The sequence below is a fragment of the Pinus tabuliformis genome, chromosome 8 (assembly GCF_031772625.1).
Source record: "Pinus tabuliformis cultivar Carrire ecotype Pingquan chromosome 8, CPIR1, whole genome shotgun sequence".
In the NCBI taxonomy this organism is placed as follows: Eukaryota; Viridiplantae; Streptophyta; class Pinopsida; order Pinales; family Pinaceae; genus Pinus; species Pinus tabuliformis.
In genome coordinates this window covers 1,144,006,411-1,144,026,016 of record NC_142294.1, presented here as the reverse complement: position 1 = coordinate 1,144,026,016, position 19,606 = coordinate 1,144,006,411, and positions in this window count along the sequence as shown.

Sequence of the window (19,606 nt, the reverse complement as noted above, 5' to 3'; positions counted from 1 at the left end):
CATGGTCTATGAGTTGCAGTATGTTATTTGTGGATGATTGGTCATGTTGGTAGAAATAGATGGAGTTCTATTTTTAGACATATGGGCAGGTTTCTATTTTTAGACTGCCAGGCTAAAAATAGAACAGTCGAATATTATTGCCTCATAATAATATTTGGACTATAAACTTTATCTTATCCTCTTGGAGCACTTCAGTTTGAGCTACATATGTGGCACATGCAGCTGTCAGAAGGAAATATGCTTTCTTTGTGGGTCAGTTGAGCTATTGCATGCAGGACTTCAGTTAGAACTCAAGTAGTTGAGTTTGGTGGAGTTGATTGTGGAGTTGATGGAGTTGTGTTCAGTTTGACTTGGTTGAACTAGTTGTATTTAGTCTAACTGCAAATGGACTAGTGATGAGTTGTGTGAATTAATTGTTAAACTAATTCACTAATTATTAACTCATAAAGCAACTAAAGAATACATCAGTTAACTCAGTTGCATGTCAGTGCATGTACAGTTAAGTGGAGACAGGTGTTAGAGGTTGATATTGCTATCAGTTGTGACTATAGTTGTGCATGAGATCTTGCACAATTAAAGGGATTGAGTTATGCCAATGAGGACTGCGTAGTGTGGGCCAATACAAGCAAATTATAGCCTGTGCTCCTGTGATTTTCACTAAGCATTTTGCAGTGGAGGCAGGGAAAGCAGTGGAGGAGATTTGAACCTGTGACTTGTTCGGACCTGAGCTAGTTTTGTGTGTAACAGGTGGAGATAGTACTGAGTACTTGTGAGGAGTATTGTACTATGTATTGTTACATGTTCTCAATCATTATAATGTATAGATAGTGTGGGGTTTTCAGCTGTATTTTCCCCGGGTTACATACTGTGTTAATATGTGCATGTGATTGATGTTTCATTGTTTTTAATGCTGCTAAATTGATGATCAATGTAGAGGAGATTATGTATTGTGCATGTATTCCGCAATAGTGTATAATCGGGATAATCTCTGTGAATAAGTGTCATATTATTCAAAATTTCTACAAACACAACATGGTGATGTTGTTTGGAGAGCGACATATCATTGTGGAGGGATGGATTTAGTTTCTAAAAGGGTCTCAACTCAATATACCCAGTTGGATGGGTTGTTTATCTCAAATACAGTGAGAGTAGTTAAGTTTAGCTTATCAGGTTCATGAGGGTAGGATTGGTTAAACTCAACTTATACGTTAAGTTCTTTAAGCAAGTCGTTGAGGATTATTTATCGTCGATTTGGTGTATATTTGGTGTTAGATCACAAAACAAGTGAATGTTAAAGAGAATAGGTGCCAAATACGTCAAACCAGTTCTTGAACCCTCAAAAGTTGACTAACTAGAAAGAGGAAATTCATTTAGCATTCCTGGATATCGATTTAATGCATGTGGGTCACGAGATCATGAATTATATAGAATTTTCAAGCTACAATGTCAAGTTTGTCAAACCCTAATCAATAATGAAGCTATGAGATAAACTTAAAACCACTAGATTGTTTGGTTAATTATAGCATTGCTTTAGTCTGCTTAGTAAATCTATTGTTTAGATTGACAAAAGTTTTTGAAGTTAAACCATTATAGATCTAAGAGATGTGAAAAATGTTTAAGTGATTCAAGCATGGGAAATGAAATGATTTGAAAATGAAATACTCTTTCTAAACATTAGGCTAGAAGACTTGAAGAACCAATCTAGATTTAGAAATAAAATTAATTTAAATAACATTGTGTGGGCTGCATAGTGAGTCGTGACAATTGAATTTAATTTATGTTACTTTTAAACTTATAAATGGAAAGAAAATATATGATGTTTATGCATTCAATACAGTGACAAAACAACACCTAATGGTTGTAGTAATGGCTACAATGTCAGCTGGATACAAGTGGTGCATAGTGGTCATTGGTTTAATTGCCATGTAGGTTAACCTGACCTTTTCCATGGTGTTTTGGCATTGTCATGTAGGTTAACTTGACCTTTTCCATGGTGTTTTGGCATTGCCATGTGGGTAAAGTTTGAAAAATAATATGGTCAGGAAAAATGAGCGAGCAAACATTGCCCCAGAACTCAGGTTTGATTCCAAGTGTTTAAAAATTCACAACCCTCTTAAAAATATGAAGGTAATCGTGACTTGAAAGCTGATTTTTGGCTTTGAACCAGTTTTTCTGGTGCTTTTTATTTGTCTGTTATGATGTTTTAGGTTATTTTATACAATTAAGCACTATAATCTACTGTTTTTTGAGACTTACATTCTGCTTCGTTGCAGTTTTCTCACCAATACAGTGATAATGTCAGGTTCTGCTACTGAAAACTGTGATCTCATGACATTCCTTGGGTTGTGACATCAAATTTTTATGTTTTCACCCTGAAATTTCTGTCATTGTTAAAGATTTGTGCTTCCAACGTTAAATTTGAAATTTTTGCTTCAAATTTGTCTTTCTTGTCTTTGATAAGGTAAAACTACTTTTAGTCTTAAATTCAGATTCATCTGTCTCAAATCCTTTATTTGTTCTCAATTTGGGCTACTTCTTGGCATGTTATACTATTGAATCTTCTGAACCTTGTTTATCCGTGCTAAAAATCAGTCTCCTTCTCATATGTTGAGTCTATTTATCGCTATACCCTGTTCGGTCCCTTTTTTTCTTTAGGGGTAAGCACTTTTTGATTTTTTCACATTGGAAAGGTGCACACTTGCCTCAGTGGGAGACGAAAAGCATTTGTTCAACTAGCTTCTCTTCATTTAATATGCTCTCCTATTGGGAAGGTACATGCTTCTAGCATGGACGTTGCGGGGTTGAGTTGAGTCAAGGGCACCCTCCTCATTCTTCTGGCTGTTCTCGATGTGTACATGAACATTACCATGTTGTCTCTGATATTGTCATGGATATCACAAATGCTCATGGCCTTGATGTCTGAGCCGAGCCCAAGATTGAACCTTGTTGATTTTGACACAAACTCAACACTCTCATTGCTGTTGGACAAAGACTAAACTGACATTTGAGGATAGGGAATTCAACCTTTGAACAACCAGTTTCATGGCTGTGTTCCAGTTTAGAAACAACAAAATATCTGACTTAAATTCGACTAGATAGAATTCAAATTCCTTGGTGGCATACTCTATGTAGAGAGGAGTTAGGACACCTCTAGCTTGGATGATGACCATGAACAAAACAATGAACTACAAGTAACCATGATCGGTCAAACCTTAGAGAAGCAATTTAAGTTGAGATTTCCATTAGTGACTAAGGACATGCTCAATGGTTGGATGACAAGCTCTTATTCTAGTTGCAACTCTACATTCCTCCTTCCTATGGCATTGACAACAGCAGAAGCTCTTCCTACCTTGTGTTATGTGCCCATTCCCTAACTCTCTTTGATGCTCTCCTTCTCCCATTTTTGGGGCATGAAGGTTTTTTGTAGCTCAAATTTGTCCGATAGCGATCCCTCAGATCCTCAAAAATTGACTCAATAGAGACAAGGCCAAATAATATTCAAAAGTTGTTGGAAAATTAAATTAACATTACAAGTTTTTCAAGGCTCTAATTAGTGTGATAGCGATCCTTCAGAGCCCTGGAAATCGATTCAACCAAGACAAAAATAAATATCATTCAAGAGAGATGCTACTTTAAACTTGGAACTTACTTCCAATTCAACTTCTATTGGTCAGTTGTAAGGCTACATTTCTAGTTTGAAGTTGTAGAAATGCCACAATTTAGCTTTTAGGAAATTATACATTCCTTTTCAAATTCACGAAAGGTTCAAGATCCTAAACAAATACAATCATACTCTTGTCAAACTGCTTTATTAAATATTCTAGCTACACTTATATATCTGAAACACAACTTAAGCTACAACATTTTAATACTACACATTCTGTCGGAGTGCCATTGCACCACGATGGGAAATTGTTAGTATTGAAGCCAACCAAGACTTATGCCTGGACTCCCCTCCAAAATTAACATTAGCATCTAGTCCTCAAAACCCCTATGCATGATACTAGTGAGAGACAACCACTCAAACTCTCATTAACTCCTCAAAACTCCCTAACCCTAGAATCATGAGAGGGAATTGTTTAATGTTTTACATGAAAATATCTGTAACCAACTTTCTCTCCATTATACATGTCCCTTACATGGCATTTCCCTTGTAAACCCATAGGTGTAAATTAGTGTGCCTCACCCAAGGGGAGTCAAACTAATCATTTGTTGGCAACAAAGTAACCAAATGACTAACAACATTGGAAACTATCAATTGAGCTAGCCCCTTCAAAAAAAAAAAACATTAATTAATTAATTAATTAAAATTCACGAGTTCCACAAGTCACACTTGATGAAGGATTTATATATAGAAATATATAAATCTTTTTGAATGGAATTCATCTGCCTAGCCTTTTGGCATCATATTATTACATTAGTTGCTTTATTAGTCTAATCCATACCATTTTTTTCACAATATTGAATTTAGAATTATTGTTTTTTTTAAATCAAGGTTGAGTGCTAGATGGTGTTTGTTAACCCTAACCGAGCATGTTGCACATGGAGTATTGATTTTTTTTTTTTCATATCTTGTTCCTAAATGCACTTATATAAGTGACTATCAATTAACATCTTCTTTATACTAAGCTTGCAATTGTAGGATTATTTGATGGAGCTTAATGCTTTTATTGAGGGAAGTCATAGTTTGTGCTTACATTCTCCTTGACACTTCCCTCATGTCATTGTTGATCACCTCTGGTGAGTGCTGAGGTGTATTAAGGAAAATTGTTCTTATGCGCACTTACCTAGTGTCGTTGTTCTCGAAATCACATAACCCTGGGGGTTTGTTACTATGATTTCTTATTGATATCCCGCGTTAGATAATGCACATTATGTCTTTGGTTGGCATCATCATTTCTTGTTTTGAGGCTTGCATCTAGCACATATGGTGGTTGAAATGTGATTGAGGCCTTGCATAACATTGCTCAAACATTTGATTTACCCTTAGCACATTTATGATGAGGGATATCCATCAACTAAGAGTTTCCTTAAGTATTGTTGGTTAATTATTTCTCCTTGACATAGTGAATTAGTTGTTGAGCATGTTTGCATGTGTTCACAGGGTTTCACTTGGATTATTGTTTCATGATTTTGATTGATGAACCTTGAATTAGTATACCCACCCTTTGTTGCATAATTGATGTCCCTTTGGTGGATGTCTTGATGACATGGAAAAGTGGTTGTGGTTTGTTAGAAGAATGTCGATGGATATTTATAGTTTGGCTATAATGTGGCATGTTGTGAGTAGTTATTTTATTGATAGAGGAAATCACTCCCCTTATTTGGCATCTTCTCATGCATTTGGAGGCATTCAGACCTTGCTTGGGTGGTCTTTTACATTGACACCCATGGTTTTGGTCACTTGGTATGTTATTTTCATATTGTATCATATATTTTCTCTTCGTTTGGGAAGCTTCTTTATTACTATATTGGAGAGTGTCCTAGCCTCATTACAATCTCTTAGGGTGAACTATTTACCATATCCCTTGGAGGGGAGGTGTTGGTACATGTGAATTTAATGACTTTGGCACATTGAATGAGGACACCCCACTTCTTTAAGGAGGTTATAACAAATTTATGGACAATTGTGGCACATGTTTCTGTGGGATTACTATTTATGGTCAATTTGGTTGATCCTGGGAGATAATTCCCTAACATATTTATACTATTTCCATTTGGAGGAGTTACGTTGTTTGTCTACAAGACTCTAATTACCTTGGCATATTATTTCAAGTCACTCCACTTGAAAAGGTGGTCATGACCATTATTTTCAAAAAAAAAAAATTATGGACTACTCTTGAAGGATGAGTTGCTCTATTCTTGGAAAAACAACCTTAACATCTTCTATTTTGGCTTTATATTTGGTATCTATAGGCGACTAGCTACCTTTTCTAAGAGACTTCTCCCATTTTGGCATGAGTATTTATAGGTAAAGTTATCTAGCTACATGAGTTACCCACAAAGATCGTTTTTATAGGGACTCTTGCTTTACATATACATTTTGGACAAGCTTACGGTTAGTGTTGGGGACTTAGTTAAACCTTAGCACTGCATATCATCTATAAATAAATGGAAAGCCTGAAAGATAAATCAGGTTATAAAAGATATGCTTATAATGTATGTCATGGATAATTACACTCAGTGGGAAGAGTACTTACCATTGGTAGAGTTTTCCTATAATAAAAATTTCCACAATTCAATTAGGATGCCTCCTTATCAAGCTCTCTATGGGAGGCCATGCAGGACACCATTGAGTCAATGAAAGGATGGAAGACACAATAATAGTCATGATAGGATTGTTTCAAAATGGAGGAATAGGTAAGATAGATTCAACGAAGTTTAAAGGAAGCACCAGATAGGAAAAAGAGTTATGTTGATGCACATAGTACCGATCGAAGTTTTAAAGTGGGGGACCGAGTTTTTATTTTATTTTTTAGTTATTCCTAACACTATTCAGTTTGAGAAAGGTATGAAGTTACCACCTTGATTTATAGGACCTTTTAGAATCAAAGAGAAAATTGGACCAGTGTCCTATTGTCTTGTACTACCACCCCACTTGCATAAAACTCATGATGTTTTTATGTATCTGTCCTATAACATTATGTTTTTGATGAATCCCACAAACTCGACTGGAGGGAATTATAGGTCTCAGACATAGGAACCATAATGATCAAACCAATATGCATATTATACCATAGGGTTTGATAGCTCAGGCATCACTTGGTGGACCAAGTTAAGATACAATGGGACAAGTCTAACCCAAGATCTGCTACCCGAGAGGACGCAAAGACTATATGTCGCAATTACCCCTCACTTTTGACCATTTATGATGTCCATTTTGACTTAGATAGCTACCTATGCTAAGGCTCTATTTGCAGTTCCATGTTATTTATTTATGAACGCTATGTAATATTGATGCATTTAGTTAGATAAGTGAAACTACTTATATAAATCATTAGATGGATTAGGTATTGATGATTGAAATGTTCGATGTATGACCTAATGTATGACTTACTTGGTTATGATTTATCTAGTGCATGACTTATCAGAGTTATTGTTGTTTCATGTATGGCTTAAGTGGATATGATTTATCTAATGAATGACTTGGTGAAATTATGATTTATCTAATGTAAGATTTATGTCCAGTATGAACTACAAAATGTATACGTGGATACTAGACTTAATAATATGTTGTTTAAGATAACGTATCTATATCTATTTTGTTGTTATATATATGCATGGATGAGAACTAACCCATAGATTGGAAATAACTATATGATAACCAAGATCTACTCTTCCATTGGGGAAGGTCGAGACATCCAATGAGGAATGGTATGATGTACATTGTTCTATTACATTTGGTATCTACTTGATATGCACTCTTATGACATGGGTAAAATGTAAATGACAGGTGACAAGACTACCTGACTGGATTATTCGATGACAAGTATCCAACTAACGTTGTAGTGTGGTCCATATTAGGGTGTTGACCCTAGTGTAAGGAGGGGTGGAGGCATTTCCCACCGTGTAACCTCCAAACCTGGAATCGTGGAGGGCAGTGATGGACACGCTCCCCTAGATGTGTGATGACGATTTCCAGTTAGTGTTGACCCTAGTTGTAAGGAGGGGTGGAGGTATTTCCCACCATGTAACCTCCAAACCTGGAATCATGGGAGGGCAGTGATGGACACACTCCCCTAGACGTGTGATGACGATTTCTAGTTGCCTGCTGGGGAAGTTAGGTCGATATATTCGACGCTTCCACCATATTGGTTTTATCAGTGGTCATATTGGTATAGCCGATGCCACAATATATAATAGCAGAGGATGGATAGGGTGGGAACGGAAGTAGGTTAGGAAGGATAGGAGGATATAGATTAGTTGGAGACTCTTGATGGGAAGTGGTATCATTGCCTGACTTATTAAATTTTACTACTATAACTCTCTCTCTATTTTGTTATGCCTTATTGTCAAACTTCTTTCGAACTCCTTATATCTTTTTCACTCTAACTTCGAGATGAAGTTTTCTGAAGGAGGGGTGTATGTAATGCCCCACTTAATCTTATCATGCAAATTTTATTAGTGTTTAAATTACCTGAAAATATTGACTTATAATTATCAAGAAATATTGGTAAATACCTACATTTGTGAAACTGTAATTTTTATTTACTGATATAAAATTTATTATTGTTATTATTCAATTCCCAACTTGTCTTCTCAAATTTAATCTTGGATAGGATATGGTCTCCTTCCATTTATTCCAAATTAAATATCCATATCCCAAGGTGTCTTCTCAAAATCTACTTAGGAGAAGATATGGTCTTCTCCAATTAATTTCCAAATTAAATATTCATATCTTATCCCCAAAATGTCTTCTCAAATCTACTTGAACAAGATATGGTAAGAAAAGTCAAGGATAGTAAATGAAAGGATGAGGAGGTATTCATGACATTAATGACAGGTGGTTGAGGTGGATGGGAGGAAGAGACATAAAAATGGAAGGAAGATGAGAGGAGAGGGGGGGATCCTTGGTCTTGGTTTCAGTTTGGTCCGATTTTGGAGGATTTTTTTTTGGGGGAGGGATGTGGAGAAAGAGGAGGGAGACCAAACTTGGATCTGGAGAGTGTTGGTTAAACTTGGACACACTACATCTTTTTGGACTTGGGCTCGGAGGGCTAGGGAACCTGTGGAGGTTCCCTGGGATAGGAAATACTTCTTAGTTGGTTGGGAGGAAAATCCAGTCTGGTAGTCAAGAGGAGCATCCCAACAGAGTCAAGAGCTCAAGAGCATCTTAACTTCTATTGGAATAGGTATTCCTCCATTTATTGATTACTTATGTAAATGGTTGCAATGAAATTCTTACTTATTTAATCTGTGGTAAATAAATTTTAAAGGTATGTTATCATCAAAAAAATGTTTAGATATAAATATGTTATTTCCCATCTTATTATGTTTAAAATTAGAGAAATGTAGTTTTAGTTAGAGGACCTTAGGAAGGAGCTTCACACACTACATTCTCTAGAATTGGTCAGTTTAGTAGAGGACTAGTCACTTTGGTGTTTTAAGGCTAGTTCAATACAAGACCAACCTTAGCCAATCTGAACCGCCAAACTAGACTAGTACAACTCTAAACCCATTGGGACCAACCAATTCCACTATTTCTAGGATAGTTCCAATAAGACTATGCCCTTCTTATCCTCCTCTCGATTCGTTTTGTTGGATCCTTTCAGGAATGGTGATTTGGAGAGCGTCATAAATTGTTAGACTGTTGTGAGCACCTAAGATCATACGTAGTTAAGCCTTGCCAAGAAAAAAATTGCAAGGAACTGTTACACTAAAAAATGTCACCATGGCTATTTACAGTTAGTATGGCTCTATCAACAGTCATGCTATCCTCCTAGGCAAGTCTTATGCCTTTTCTCTCCATGTCAAAACTCCAAAAAGAGAGAAAGTCTTTGTAAATGTGTTTATCTCTGGGTACGCAGATTCTCTCGACCTTACCTACGTATACGCACCTAATGTTCACAAAAACTGCGTACTTGTACGCTCTGTATGTAAAGGGGCAGGTGCGTACCCCTGTAAAGGTCAAAAGGCACAAGTTTCACTTCAAAAAAGTTACTTGTGGTCATTTCTAGAGGCTTCTAGAAGTATGTTTGACGTATATGAAGCGCCTCCAGATGGTTCATGTACCCCTACCAAAGAGGAACTTATCCCATCAATAAGGGAGCTATCCCATCCAAAGAGGGGATTATCCCATTGATGGTGGACCTGATTAACTTCCTCTTGAGCACTATAAATACAGGCATTGGGCCAGAAGGAGGAGAGGTTGGAAGCTAAACATTTCTAAGGGTAGATGCTGCTGGAATTAGGACTCCCATTTAGAAGCTTGTGAGGAGAGATTGCCATCTTTGCTTTTTCTATTTGGAAGTGGGTGAGCTTTGTCAAAGTAAAGGAGAACTCTTGATGGACCCTGGGAGGGACTTGCACAACACCAAGGCTCAGGTTGTAATTGTTCCTTTTGTTTCCTATTAATGCAAATGAGTCCATTCTTCTCAATAACTTGTTATTTATGAGTTGTTTCATGTACTCCTTGGTCTATGTGTTAAATATGTTTTATTTTATGAGATTATCAAGTGCTATTTAATCATTTGATTGTTAGTGAATGCAGGTTTCGAAGTGAAGGAGGAGCTCATCCAGATCAGCGAGGTTGGACTGCTACAACAGTGTTGGACTACAGGTAGGATCTAAACACTTGATTTCTTATATAGTAAATGCATGTTTAGAGAAGGATTGCTCTTGTTTGTCTTGTTTGTCACTAGAGAGTCTTAGGCTCCTAGGGTGGTTGGTTGTGTCCGCACTATCGACTCTTTCCGCCTGACAAAATGGCAACTCCACTGGGGAATCCATTGTTGAGAAAGTTTTTTCCTTTGTATGCAACTTTGATATGAGAAAAGTCATTTATTTTCTGGTTTTTGGCTCTGTGACTTTGTATTTGGGTGGGTTAGCTTAGGGTTAGATTGAATTTAGTTTTTCTTGATTTTTCCAGTAGTACGCACCCTCTGAGTATTGCACAGTGCATATCTGTACGCACTGTTGCTGTGTGCACAGAGCGGGCCCGCACCTGTCTTAACAGGTTGCCTGCGTACCCTGCTAAAAATTAAGAAATTTCCATTTTTTACATTTTTCCTCTTAGATTTTGCTTTTTCTTAGTTTTTAATGCCCAGATCCATTAGTCTCCTGTCAAAGATCTTCACTTGAACTTGTTTCGATAGCATTGAGTGTTTTAGTGGATTTCATAGAAGTTTAAGCCCTAGGGTTTGATTTTTGAGTAGGTCCTGTAGTGACTTTGGCGGTAGAAGCTGTCAAGCCTTAGATCTCTCTGGTTTTGTCAGCCTTCTTAGGAGTCGGACCTGTCATAAAGTCTACCTGTGAGAGCAACTTATCTTTGAGTTGTCTCTTTGGAAAATTTTGAAGTGCTTGTTGATCGAGTAGTGAATTCCATTTTACAAAAAGAACAAAAAGATTTGAGTTTTGTTTTGACTGGTCTTTTGATTCTGCATTAGCTGGTCCTTGGCTTGATTGTGGTCAAGTAAAACAACCTAGAATCATCTTTGTAGGCTTTTGCCTCGTTAGTTTTGCTTTAGAGTAAATTTCTTTTTGATTTGCTTGTGAGTCAATTTTTCATAGATTTTATAGATTTTGAGATTGATTTTAGTTAAAATAGATTTTGATGCTTTATTAAATAAGAAAAATACAAAAACATCTCCTTTGAAAAGTTTTGTTTCAAGTGGCTTTGACGTATTTTGAAAGAAAAAGAATTTTTCGTGCACGTAAGGAGTGGTCATGTTTGTATGCTTGGAAAGATAAAGAGAATTGTTTCTTTGATTGTCTTTACTAAGAAAGTTGTTTTCTATAAAATTTGCATTTTCCAACTCTCTTAGTTAGGAGTTTCATTGAAAGAGAAAAGTGGCGTAAATCATCTTAGGTGCATCTTTGTAGTGGTTTGAGTCGAGTCTACACACCATTGGTTTCATTTCCGCTACCTTTTGTCTTTAAGAAAAACCATAAAATTAACGCTTAAAGTAAAATCAACTTAGTAAATTTTATTTACTAGGGCTCTGAAACACCAATTTAGATCAGGCTAGTGTCTTGGAGTAGGAGAGTAATTAACTCTCCAAGACAACAAAACCAAACAAGTAGCTTATCTTGTGATAGAATAAATCCAATTGTCTCATTTGTACTCTGGGAAAGCTCCTCTTAAAGGAGAAGCACGAGCTCGTGTCCGAACCAATGAGGGGATCAATCCTCCCTCGTTGGGAACGACGCCAAACACGCACGTATTACAAACGGTAAACCTCGGATTAACCATTGTCAAGGAGCCATGGGTCACTTGTAGGTAAACCTTGGATTATTGTCAAGGAACCGGCAAGCGGATTGAGCTTGATACTCTGCCCTTGCGTGCTGTCGGAGTGTAGACTGTTCCCCCAGGTGCATTTGTTGCGGTTGGTAACCTTAGTGACCATTATCTTTAGGATTCTACCGAGGTGACGGTGGAGGGAAGATCCCACTGTACCTGGAGCAGACGTCAGCTAGACTCACTTGGATTTTCCGGGGGTTCACTTCACTCGAGACGGTTAAAGTGGAGGAACTTGTGCTGGTCTATTCATTAAGCAGGTTGCCGGGGTAATTGTTCCACCCGCCACTTCTGTACTAAATCCGGCAATGTTGGGTTTCATCTCCAACTAGCGTTTTTGGTCTGGAAGGCTACTGTTTGTGCTTGGTTTGACGCCCTAGATTCTTTAGGCGTGTGATTCAAATTTGTTTGGTTCTTTAGCGACTTTAGGTGGTTTGATTTGAGATTTTACTTTGTTTTCGTGTGTAGTAGTTAAAAGTTTTTAGCTGTGGCGGAATTACCGAGACAGTCCCGTAGACTTCGGGGCAAGTCACCTGAGATTGTTACCGGAACTGATTTGTTGAGGAAACTCCGTAGATCACGGGGTGGATCTCCTGAAGACGTCCCGGGTCAGTACGAAGGATTGAAGGTCCTTGTAACTCCTCCTAGTGGCAGTAGAGTAGGTTCACCTGAAGAAGGAGAATCTTCCTTGGTAGTCCATCCAGATTACCAAAGTCTAGAGACAGGTTATAATCCCGAAGCTGTTACAGTTTCTGAGCTTGCTGGTAGTTTTTCGTCTACTAGTGATATAGGCGAAGAACCTGAAATATCTGAACCTGTTACTCCGACTTCTAGTGTTCCAGATTCACCAAGAGTAGAACGCGTTATCACCGAAAATCTTCCTACTGGTTTGATTGCTATTGAAGAACTTGCTCCAGAGGAAGAAATAGGCGTCTCTAACCTTGAAGATCAACTTACTATCGAGCTCAGGGAGCGTGAATCTATCTTTTATAGTCCTCCTAGAAGTACTACTTGGTACCTTTCGTTAACCAATTATTTAGACAACTCAGGGATAGGTTTTTCTACACCTCGTACTCCTTTTCCACCTGGAGTTATTTATACTCCTGTAAATATGTCTGGTCAGTCGTCCGTGTTTACTCAAACTCCTGAATCTTTCTTACACAGCGGTCCTTCTGTTCCCACCGGGTATCAATCACTTTCTGGTACCTTCGCGGGGGCATCTCCTCAATCCATTGATCATGGGTTATTAGTTAGACACAATGGTAATAAACCGTTGGGTGTAGGAGACATTTACATGATGTCAGGTTCAGTTCCCGTTTCTCAACCTCAAGGTGGCCAATTACCGCCTGGGGGGCAGCCTCAATTAACCCCTGGGGGGCAACCTCAAGGTACACAAATTGTGTCTGGGGGGCGGCCTCAAGGTCAGTATGTACCTATGGTACAATACCTACCTCAAGGTCAACCCCAGCCTCAATATGTACCCCAAGGTCAACCTCAGTATCAATATTTACCTCAAGGGTATCAACCCCAAGGGTATCAACCTCAAGGGTATCAACCTCAAGGTCAAGGTCAACCCCAGTATCAATATTTACCTCAAGGGTATCAACCTCAAGGGTATCAACCTCAAGGTCAAGGTCAACCCCAGTATCAGTATTTACCCCAAGGTTATCAACCTCAAGGTCAATACTCGAGTCAAGGTTATCAACCACCTCAAGGTCAGTCATATGTTCAAGGTATGGGAACTGTACCTTTCAGTTATCAATCCTATCCTCAATCCGGTTATGGATCTCAGTATTCTCAACCTGTTACGGGTCAATACCCTGGAATGATAGTGTGGGATCCATCACAGGGTCAACAGGTGTTGCAGCCAAGTATACAGTTGGTACCTCAAGCTGGACAACCCGTAGTTTCTGGTCCACCCCAGCAACCGCAACCTGTCTAGTCAAATGTTCAAACTTCTGTAACTTCGGTAGTTACTCAGCCGCCAATTGCACCTAGTACTCCATCTCAAACGGCTGCTGCAACTACCGCAACATCTGCCGCACTTACTTCTGGAGTATCGACAGCTCCGGTTTCTACTGTCTCTGCAACCACTCCTCAGACATCTTTACCTTTGTCTGGATCTACGATTCAAACCACGGTCCAGATGCCTATAGGTCAGCCTGGTATAAGTACGGTTGTCACTACTCAACCTCAATTTGTTCATCAACCGTACCAGGGACAGTACCAATATGGGCAAGCTGTCCAGCAGCCGGTTTACCAGTATCAACCGTATCCTGGGTACACTTATCAACAACCTCAACAACCCCAGTACGGTCCGGTTAATCCTGGTTTTCCAGGAGGATATAATATCCCTAATGCGATTCCTGTTCCTAGTTATCCTGGATATCCTCCTCCTGGGACTGGTCTTGTGACCCAGAGTTTTAGAGATCCTAACCGGCAATTACCGTTTATCGCAACTTTGGATTTACCAGACTTGAAGTGCCTAACGAATGATCCAATTCAATATCTTCCGTTCTGGCCGCCAATGCCAAATAAGTTGCCCAATGATATACCCAAGTTCGAAGGTAAGTCTGGAGAGGATCCGTTCAATCATGTGATGACTTACCACCTCTGGTGTGCTTCAAATTCTATCTGGGATGATTCGATCCGCTTACGTCTTTTCCAGCGTACACTCATTGGTCTCGCGGCCAAGTGGTACATTGAGTTACCACGGGCCTCTTTTTACAATTTTAGCCAGTTAGCTACCTCGTTCTTAACTCACTTTCAGTTGCTGGTCAGATACGATAATGGCACGGAGTTATTAACTTCACTAAAACAATCGACGTCCACGTATATTTCTGATCACATTCATGAGTGGAGACGTCGGAGAAGGTTAGTGAAAGTTTTTATTCCGGACCAAATCTTAGCTGAATGGTTTGTTAAATCATTATTACCGAAGATCACTGAAGATGTAGCGAAGGCCGGAGTAGTTACTGAGGAGCAAGTCATTGCTCAGGCGCAGTACCTTGACTTAGTTTATACTCAGTCAGGTACGTTACACGAGAAGATCCCAGATCTTCCAAAATCGAATCAAATCGCTGCTGCTCCTTCGGGATCTCATGCCTCTGATGGTATGATTGGTACGGTGAATACAAAGAGCAAGAAGAAATCTTCCAAGAATTCTACTACTCCTATAATCACCTTGCCTGATTCCCCGACAGGAGAGTCTTCTCCTGAACATTCCGCCGATATTCACGCTGTAGAGTCATCTACGGCCAAATCAAAAAACGGTGGAAAGAAGAAAGGAAAGAAGAAGGCTAAAGCAGACAAGGCTCCGAAGGAGAAAACAGAAAAGTCGGAAACCAATGACGAAAAGCGCAAACCTCGATATCCTTGTCTTATTTGTGAAGAGGATCATTTTACAAGAGATTTCCCTCATCGGGCTGAGGTTGTGAAAATAGTCAAAGGTTCTCCCACTCCTGCTGTGTTAAAAGATCCATTTCCAAAGCAGGAGAGTAAGATGATAGGTTCTTCCTCGACTGCCAGTGAAGAACCCATTTTGATGATGTCTCATGTGAGGATTGCGACTCGATCGCAAGATTATGGTAGTAAGAATCCTGTTGATGGTAAAGAAGCAGAATCTTCTCATTCTAATCCATCAACCTCAGCTCCTGGTTCCGATCCACTACAGATCGAAAAACCTAACCCGGACTTAGTAATCAAACCGCCCGCCAAGGGTGTACTTCGAAGGTCTGCTTTTAATCCACATGTGAGAGCGGCCCAGAATTACAACATTGTTGAGGACTTAGCTGTTTCACCCTCAGAAATGTCGGCTTTAGAAGTGCTGCAATCATGTCTAGCACAGCGAAAATTACTTTTGTCGGCTATCGGAGCTGTTGATGTTCAGGACCCGAATCTGATAATCTTCGATCTAGAAAATAGTACACCGCGCCTTCCCCATCAAATGGCTTTCCAGATTCCAGTGATAGTCAAAAACAGGCCTATTCATCGGACTGTAATTGATGAGGGAGCTTCCACGTGTATTATGTCGATTAAGTGTTGGAGATCGCTTGGTTCTCCTTCGCTAAACCAATCCCCGACCATCCTTAAGGCCTTTGATGGCCGTGGGTTCCGTCCGTTTGGTATTCTACAGGAATTGCCTATAGGGGTAGAAGGGAAAACCGTTAGTCTGGATGTGGAGGTGGTTGATGCCCCTCTAGACTACAACCTTCTTTTGGATCGAAGTTGGTCATATGCTATGACAGCGGTTGTTTCATCGGTCTTCAGAGTAATAAAGTTTCCACATAATGGCAAGATCGTGACAATTGATCAGCTGACATACTTTTCATCCGACCCAGCCTCTTCCGAGAGTATCCAGCACGTAGGTAAGACGACAATCCCTTCTAGGGACGTTGGCGTAGGTTTAGTTAAAGATTCTGGTTTACTGGGAACTTTTCCTTTCCCTCCAATCAACGCAGACCCTTCATTTGCATCAATTCATATGATTACATCAGACACAATTATTTACGACGATCCTTGGATTGTCCCATCTGAATCTGAGATAGACTCATTCGGTGATGTTATGCCTTTGAGTCCATATGAAATTTCTTATGAAGCCGTCATGTCTTTTACCAACTCGCGTTCAACCCAAATCGACCAAATGAATGTGGTCAGTGAAGAATCACTTTTTACATCAACCTCAGAATGGATAGCGTTTCCTGAAGTCGTGTCATCTGACGAGCAACTTCACGAAATCCTAAGTGTAGATGATCTACCATGGGAAGATCTTCATCATAGATCTTCGTTTTTACCTGAGGATGATGCTTTTGAAAATGATTTTTCATCTATCTTTACCGCTGAATATGTCAAAGACGCTCAGAATCCAACGAAACATTCTGATTCAGAGTTGAATTTAGGGAATATTTCTCGCACTATTCCCATTGACATTTCAGTGAAGCCCGGAATTGAGGAAAACATTCATATAGGTGCCTCATGTACAGAAGATGAAATTCAAACTTACAAGGCCCTATTCCAAGAATTCCGCGATGTGTTTGCCTGGTCTTACGAGGAAATGCCAGGAATCGACCCTGCCATTGTTGTTCATGAAATAAAGACCTACCCGGACGCTAAACCCGTCTGGCAACAGTTGCGTCAGATTCACCCTCGGAAAGCGGCTGAAATTAAAGCAGAAGTCGAGAAGCTGTTGAAAGCAGGTTTCATTTATCCAATCCCGTTAACGGATTGGGTATCGAATATTGTTCCGGTTAACAAGAAACAAGGAACAATAAGAATCTGTATCGACTATAGGGATATAAATCGAGCTTGTCCAAAAGACAATTATCCTACGCCTTATATCGATCAAATTATTGATGATTGTGCCGGAAGTGAAATGTTTTCCTTTATGGATGGTTTTTCGGGCTATAATCAAATCAATATTCTACCTGCCGATCAACCAAAAACGACATTCATTTGTCCATGGGGGACATTTGCTTACTGCAAATTACCTTTTGGGCTTAAGAATGCCAGAGCCACTTTTCAACGGGCGATGTCTTACGCATTTCATGACATCAAGCACATTGTGCAACCGTACCTCGATGATTTGCCTGCTCATTCTTTACATCGAGCTGATCACCTTGTCCACTTACGAGCAATCTTTATGAGGTGTAGGCATTATCGTATTCGGTTGAATCCCCACAAGTGTGTATTCTGTATAGAAACGGGTTGATTGCTGGGATTTGTTGTTTCAAAAGCCGGCATTCGCGTTGATCCCTCGAAGGTCGAAGCTATCATCAAATTGCCTCCTCCTTCGAGTTTGCGCCAACTCCAAAGTTTGCAAGGGAAAGCGAACTTTTTACGCCGATTCATTCCAAACTACGCCGAGGTCACTAAAGGTTTTACAAAGTTGTTGAAACACAACGCTCAATTCTTTTGGGATGAGATTGCCCAACAATCTTTTGATGCACTTAAACATGCGTTGACCCATGCACCGTTGTTGCATCCTCCCAACTACAACCAAGACTACTTCTTATACCTCGCAGCTTCGCATTCCACTATTGGAATGGTGTTAGTTCAAGAAGATGAATTCGGAGCGGAACATGTGATATATTATCTTAGTAGGACATTAAACCCCACTGAGCTAAAATATTCGCATGTGGAGAAATTGGCCCTGGCAGCCGTTCAAGCTGTCCAACGTTTTCGTCACTACATTCTTCTCCGTAAAACTACAGTTATTTCCGATTGCAACCCTATGATTTATATTTTAACAAAACAACTGCTAGGGGGCAAGTACTCTAAATGGATCGTTATTCTGCAAGAGTTCGACTTGGAGTTCGAGAAGTCCAAGTCTAAGAAATCCTTAGTTTTTGCGGAATTGATGTGTGATTTCCCACGTGCTGACACAGAAACTGTGGCAGAGGAGTCCATTGCGGATGAATCTTTGTTTCTTATCAGTACTTTAGATCCGTGGTACGGGGATATAATCATCTATCTCCAAACCCAAACCTTTCGGCCTGAAGCTTCAAAGTCGGAACGTCGAAAAATTCGGTTTCAATCCCAGCAATACAGAATTATTGGAGATACACTTCATCACCAGGGGGCAGACTTAGTTTTTCGACGTTGTTTAACTCACGAAGAGGCTGAGAGGGTTTTGAATGATTGTCACTCTGGAGCATGTGGCGGTCATATGTCTGGGTATGCCACAGCCCAGAAGGTGTTGCGCGCTGGCTATTTCTGGCCGTCCATGTTTAAAGGTTGTATCATTCGGTCCGAAAGTGCCACAACTGTCAAGTGTTTGATCGCAAGATGCGCGCACCACCTGCTCCTCTCCATCCTATAATTGCCGTTGGTCCTTTCGCCAAATGGGGTATCGATTTTATTACTTGTAACCCTCACTCGGCCGGGGGGCATGCGTATATCATCCTCGCAGTTGATTATTTTACTAAGTGGGCCGAGGCGATGCCTACATTCGACGCAAGCGGCAAAACAGTTGCAGTTTTCATATTCAATCACATTATAACTAGGTTTGGTGTCCCGCAAGCAATCATCACTGACCATGGGAGCCATTTTAGAAACATCATGATGACTAAGCTTACAAGCCAGCTTGGTTTGCGCCACGATAGCTCTACTCCTTATTATCCACAAGCCAACGGTTTGGTTGAGTCTATCAACAAAGTTCTGGTCATCATGATCCGACGAATCATTGGTACCTTCTAGCTTGTCAATGTAAATGCCAAATAGGGTAAGGGAGAGGGGGCAACCTTGTTTAACTCTAATATTACACTTGATATCTTTCGACCACCCCTCATTCGTCGGATCATGATGACCAGAACTTTGTTGATAGACTCAACCAAACCATTGGCTTGCGGATAATAAGGAGTAGAGCTATCGTGGCGCAAACCAAGCTGGCTTGTAAGCTCAGTCATCATGATGTTTCGAAAATGGCTCCCATGGTCAGTGATGATTGCTTGCGGGACACCAAACCTAGTTATAATGTGATTGAATATGAAAACTGCAGCTGTTTTGCCGCTTGCGTCGAATGTAGGCATCGCCTCGGCCCACTTAGTGAAATAATCAACCGCGAGGATGATATACGCATGCCCCCCGGCCAAGTGAGGGTTACAAGTAATAAAATCGATACCCCATTTGGCGAAAGGACCAACGGAAATTATA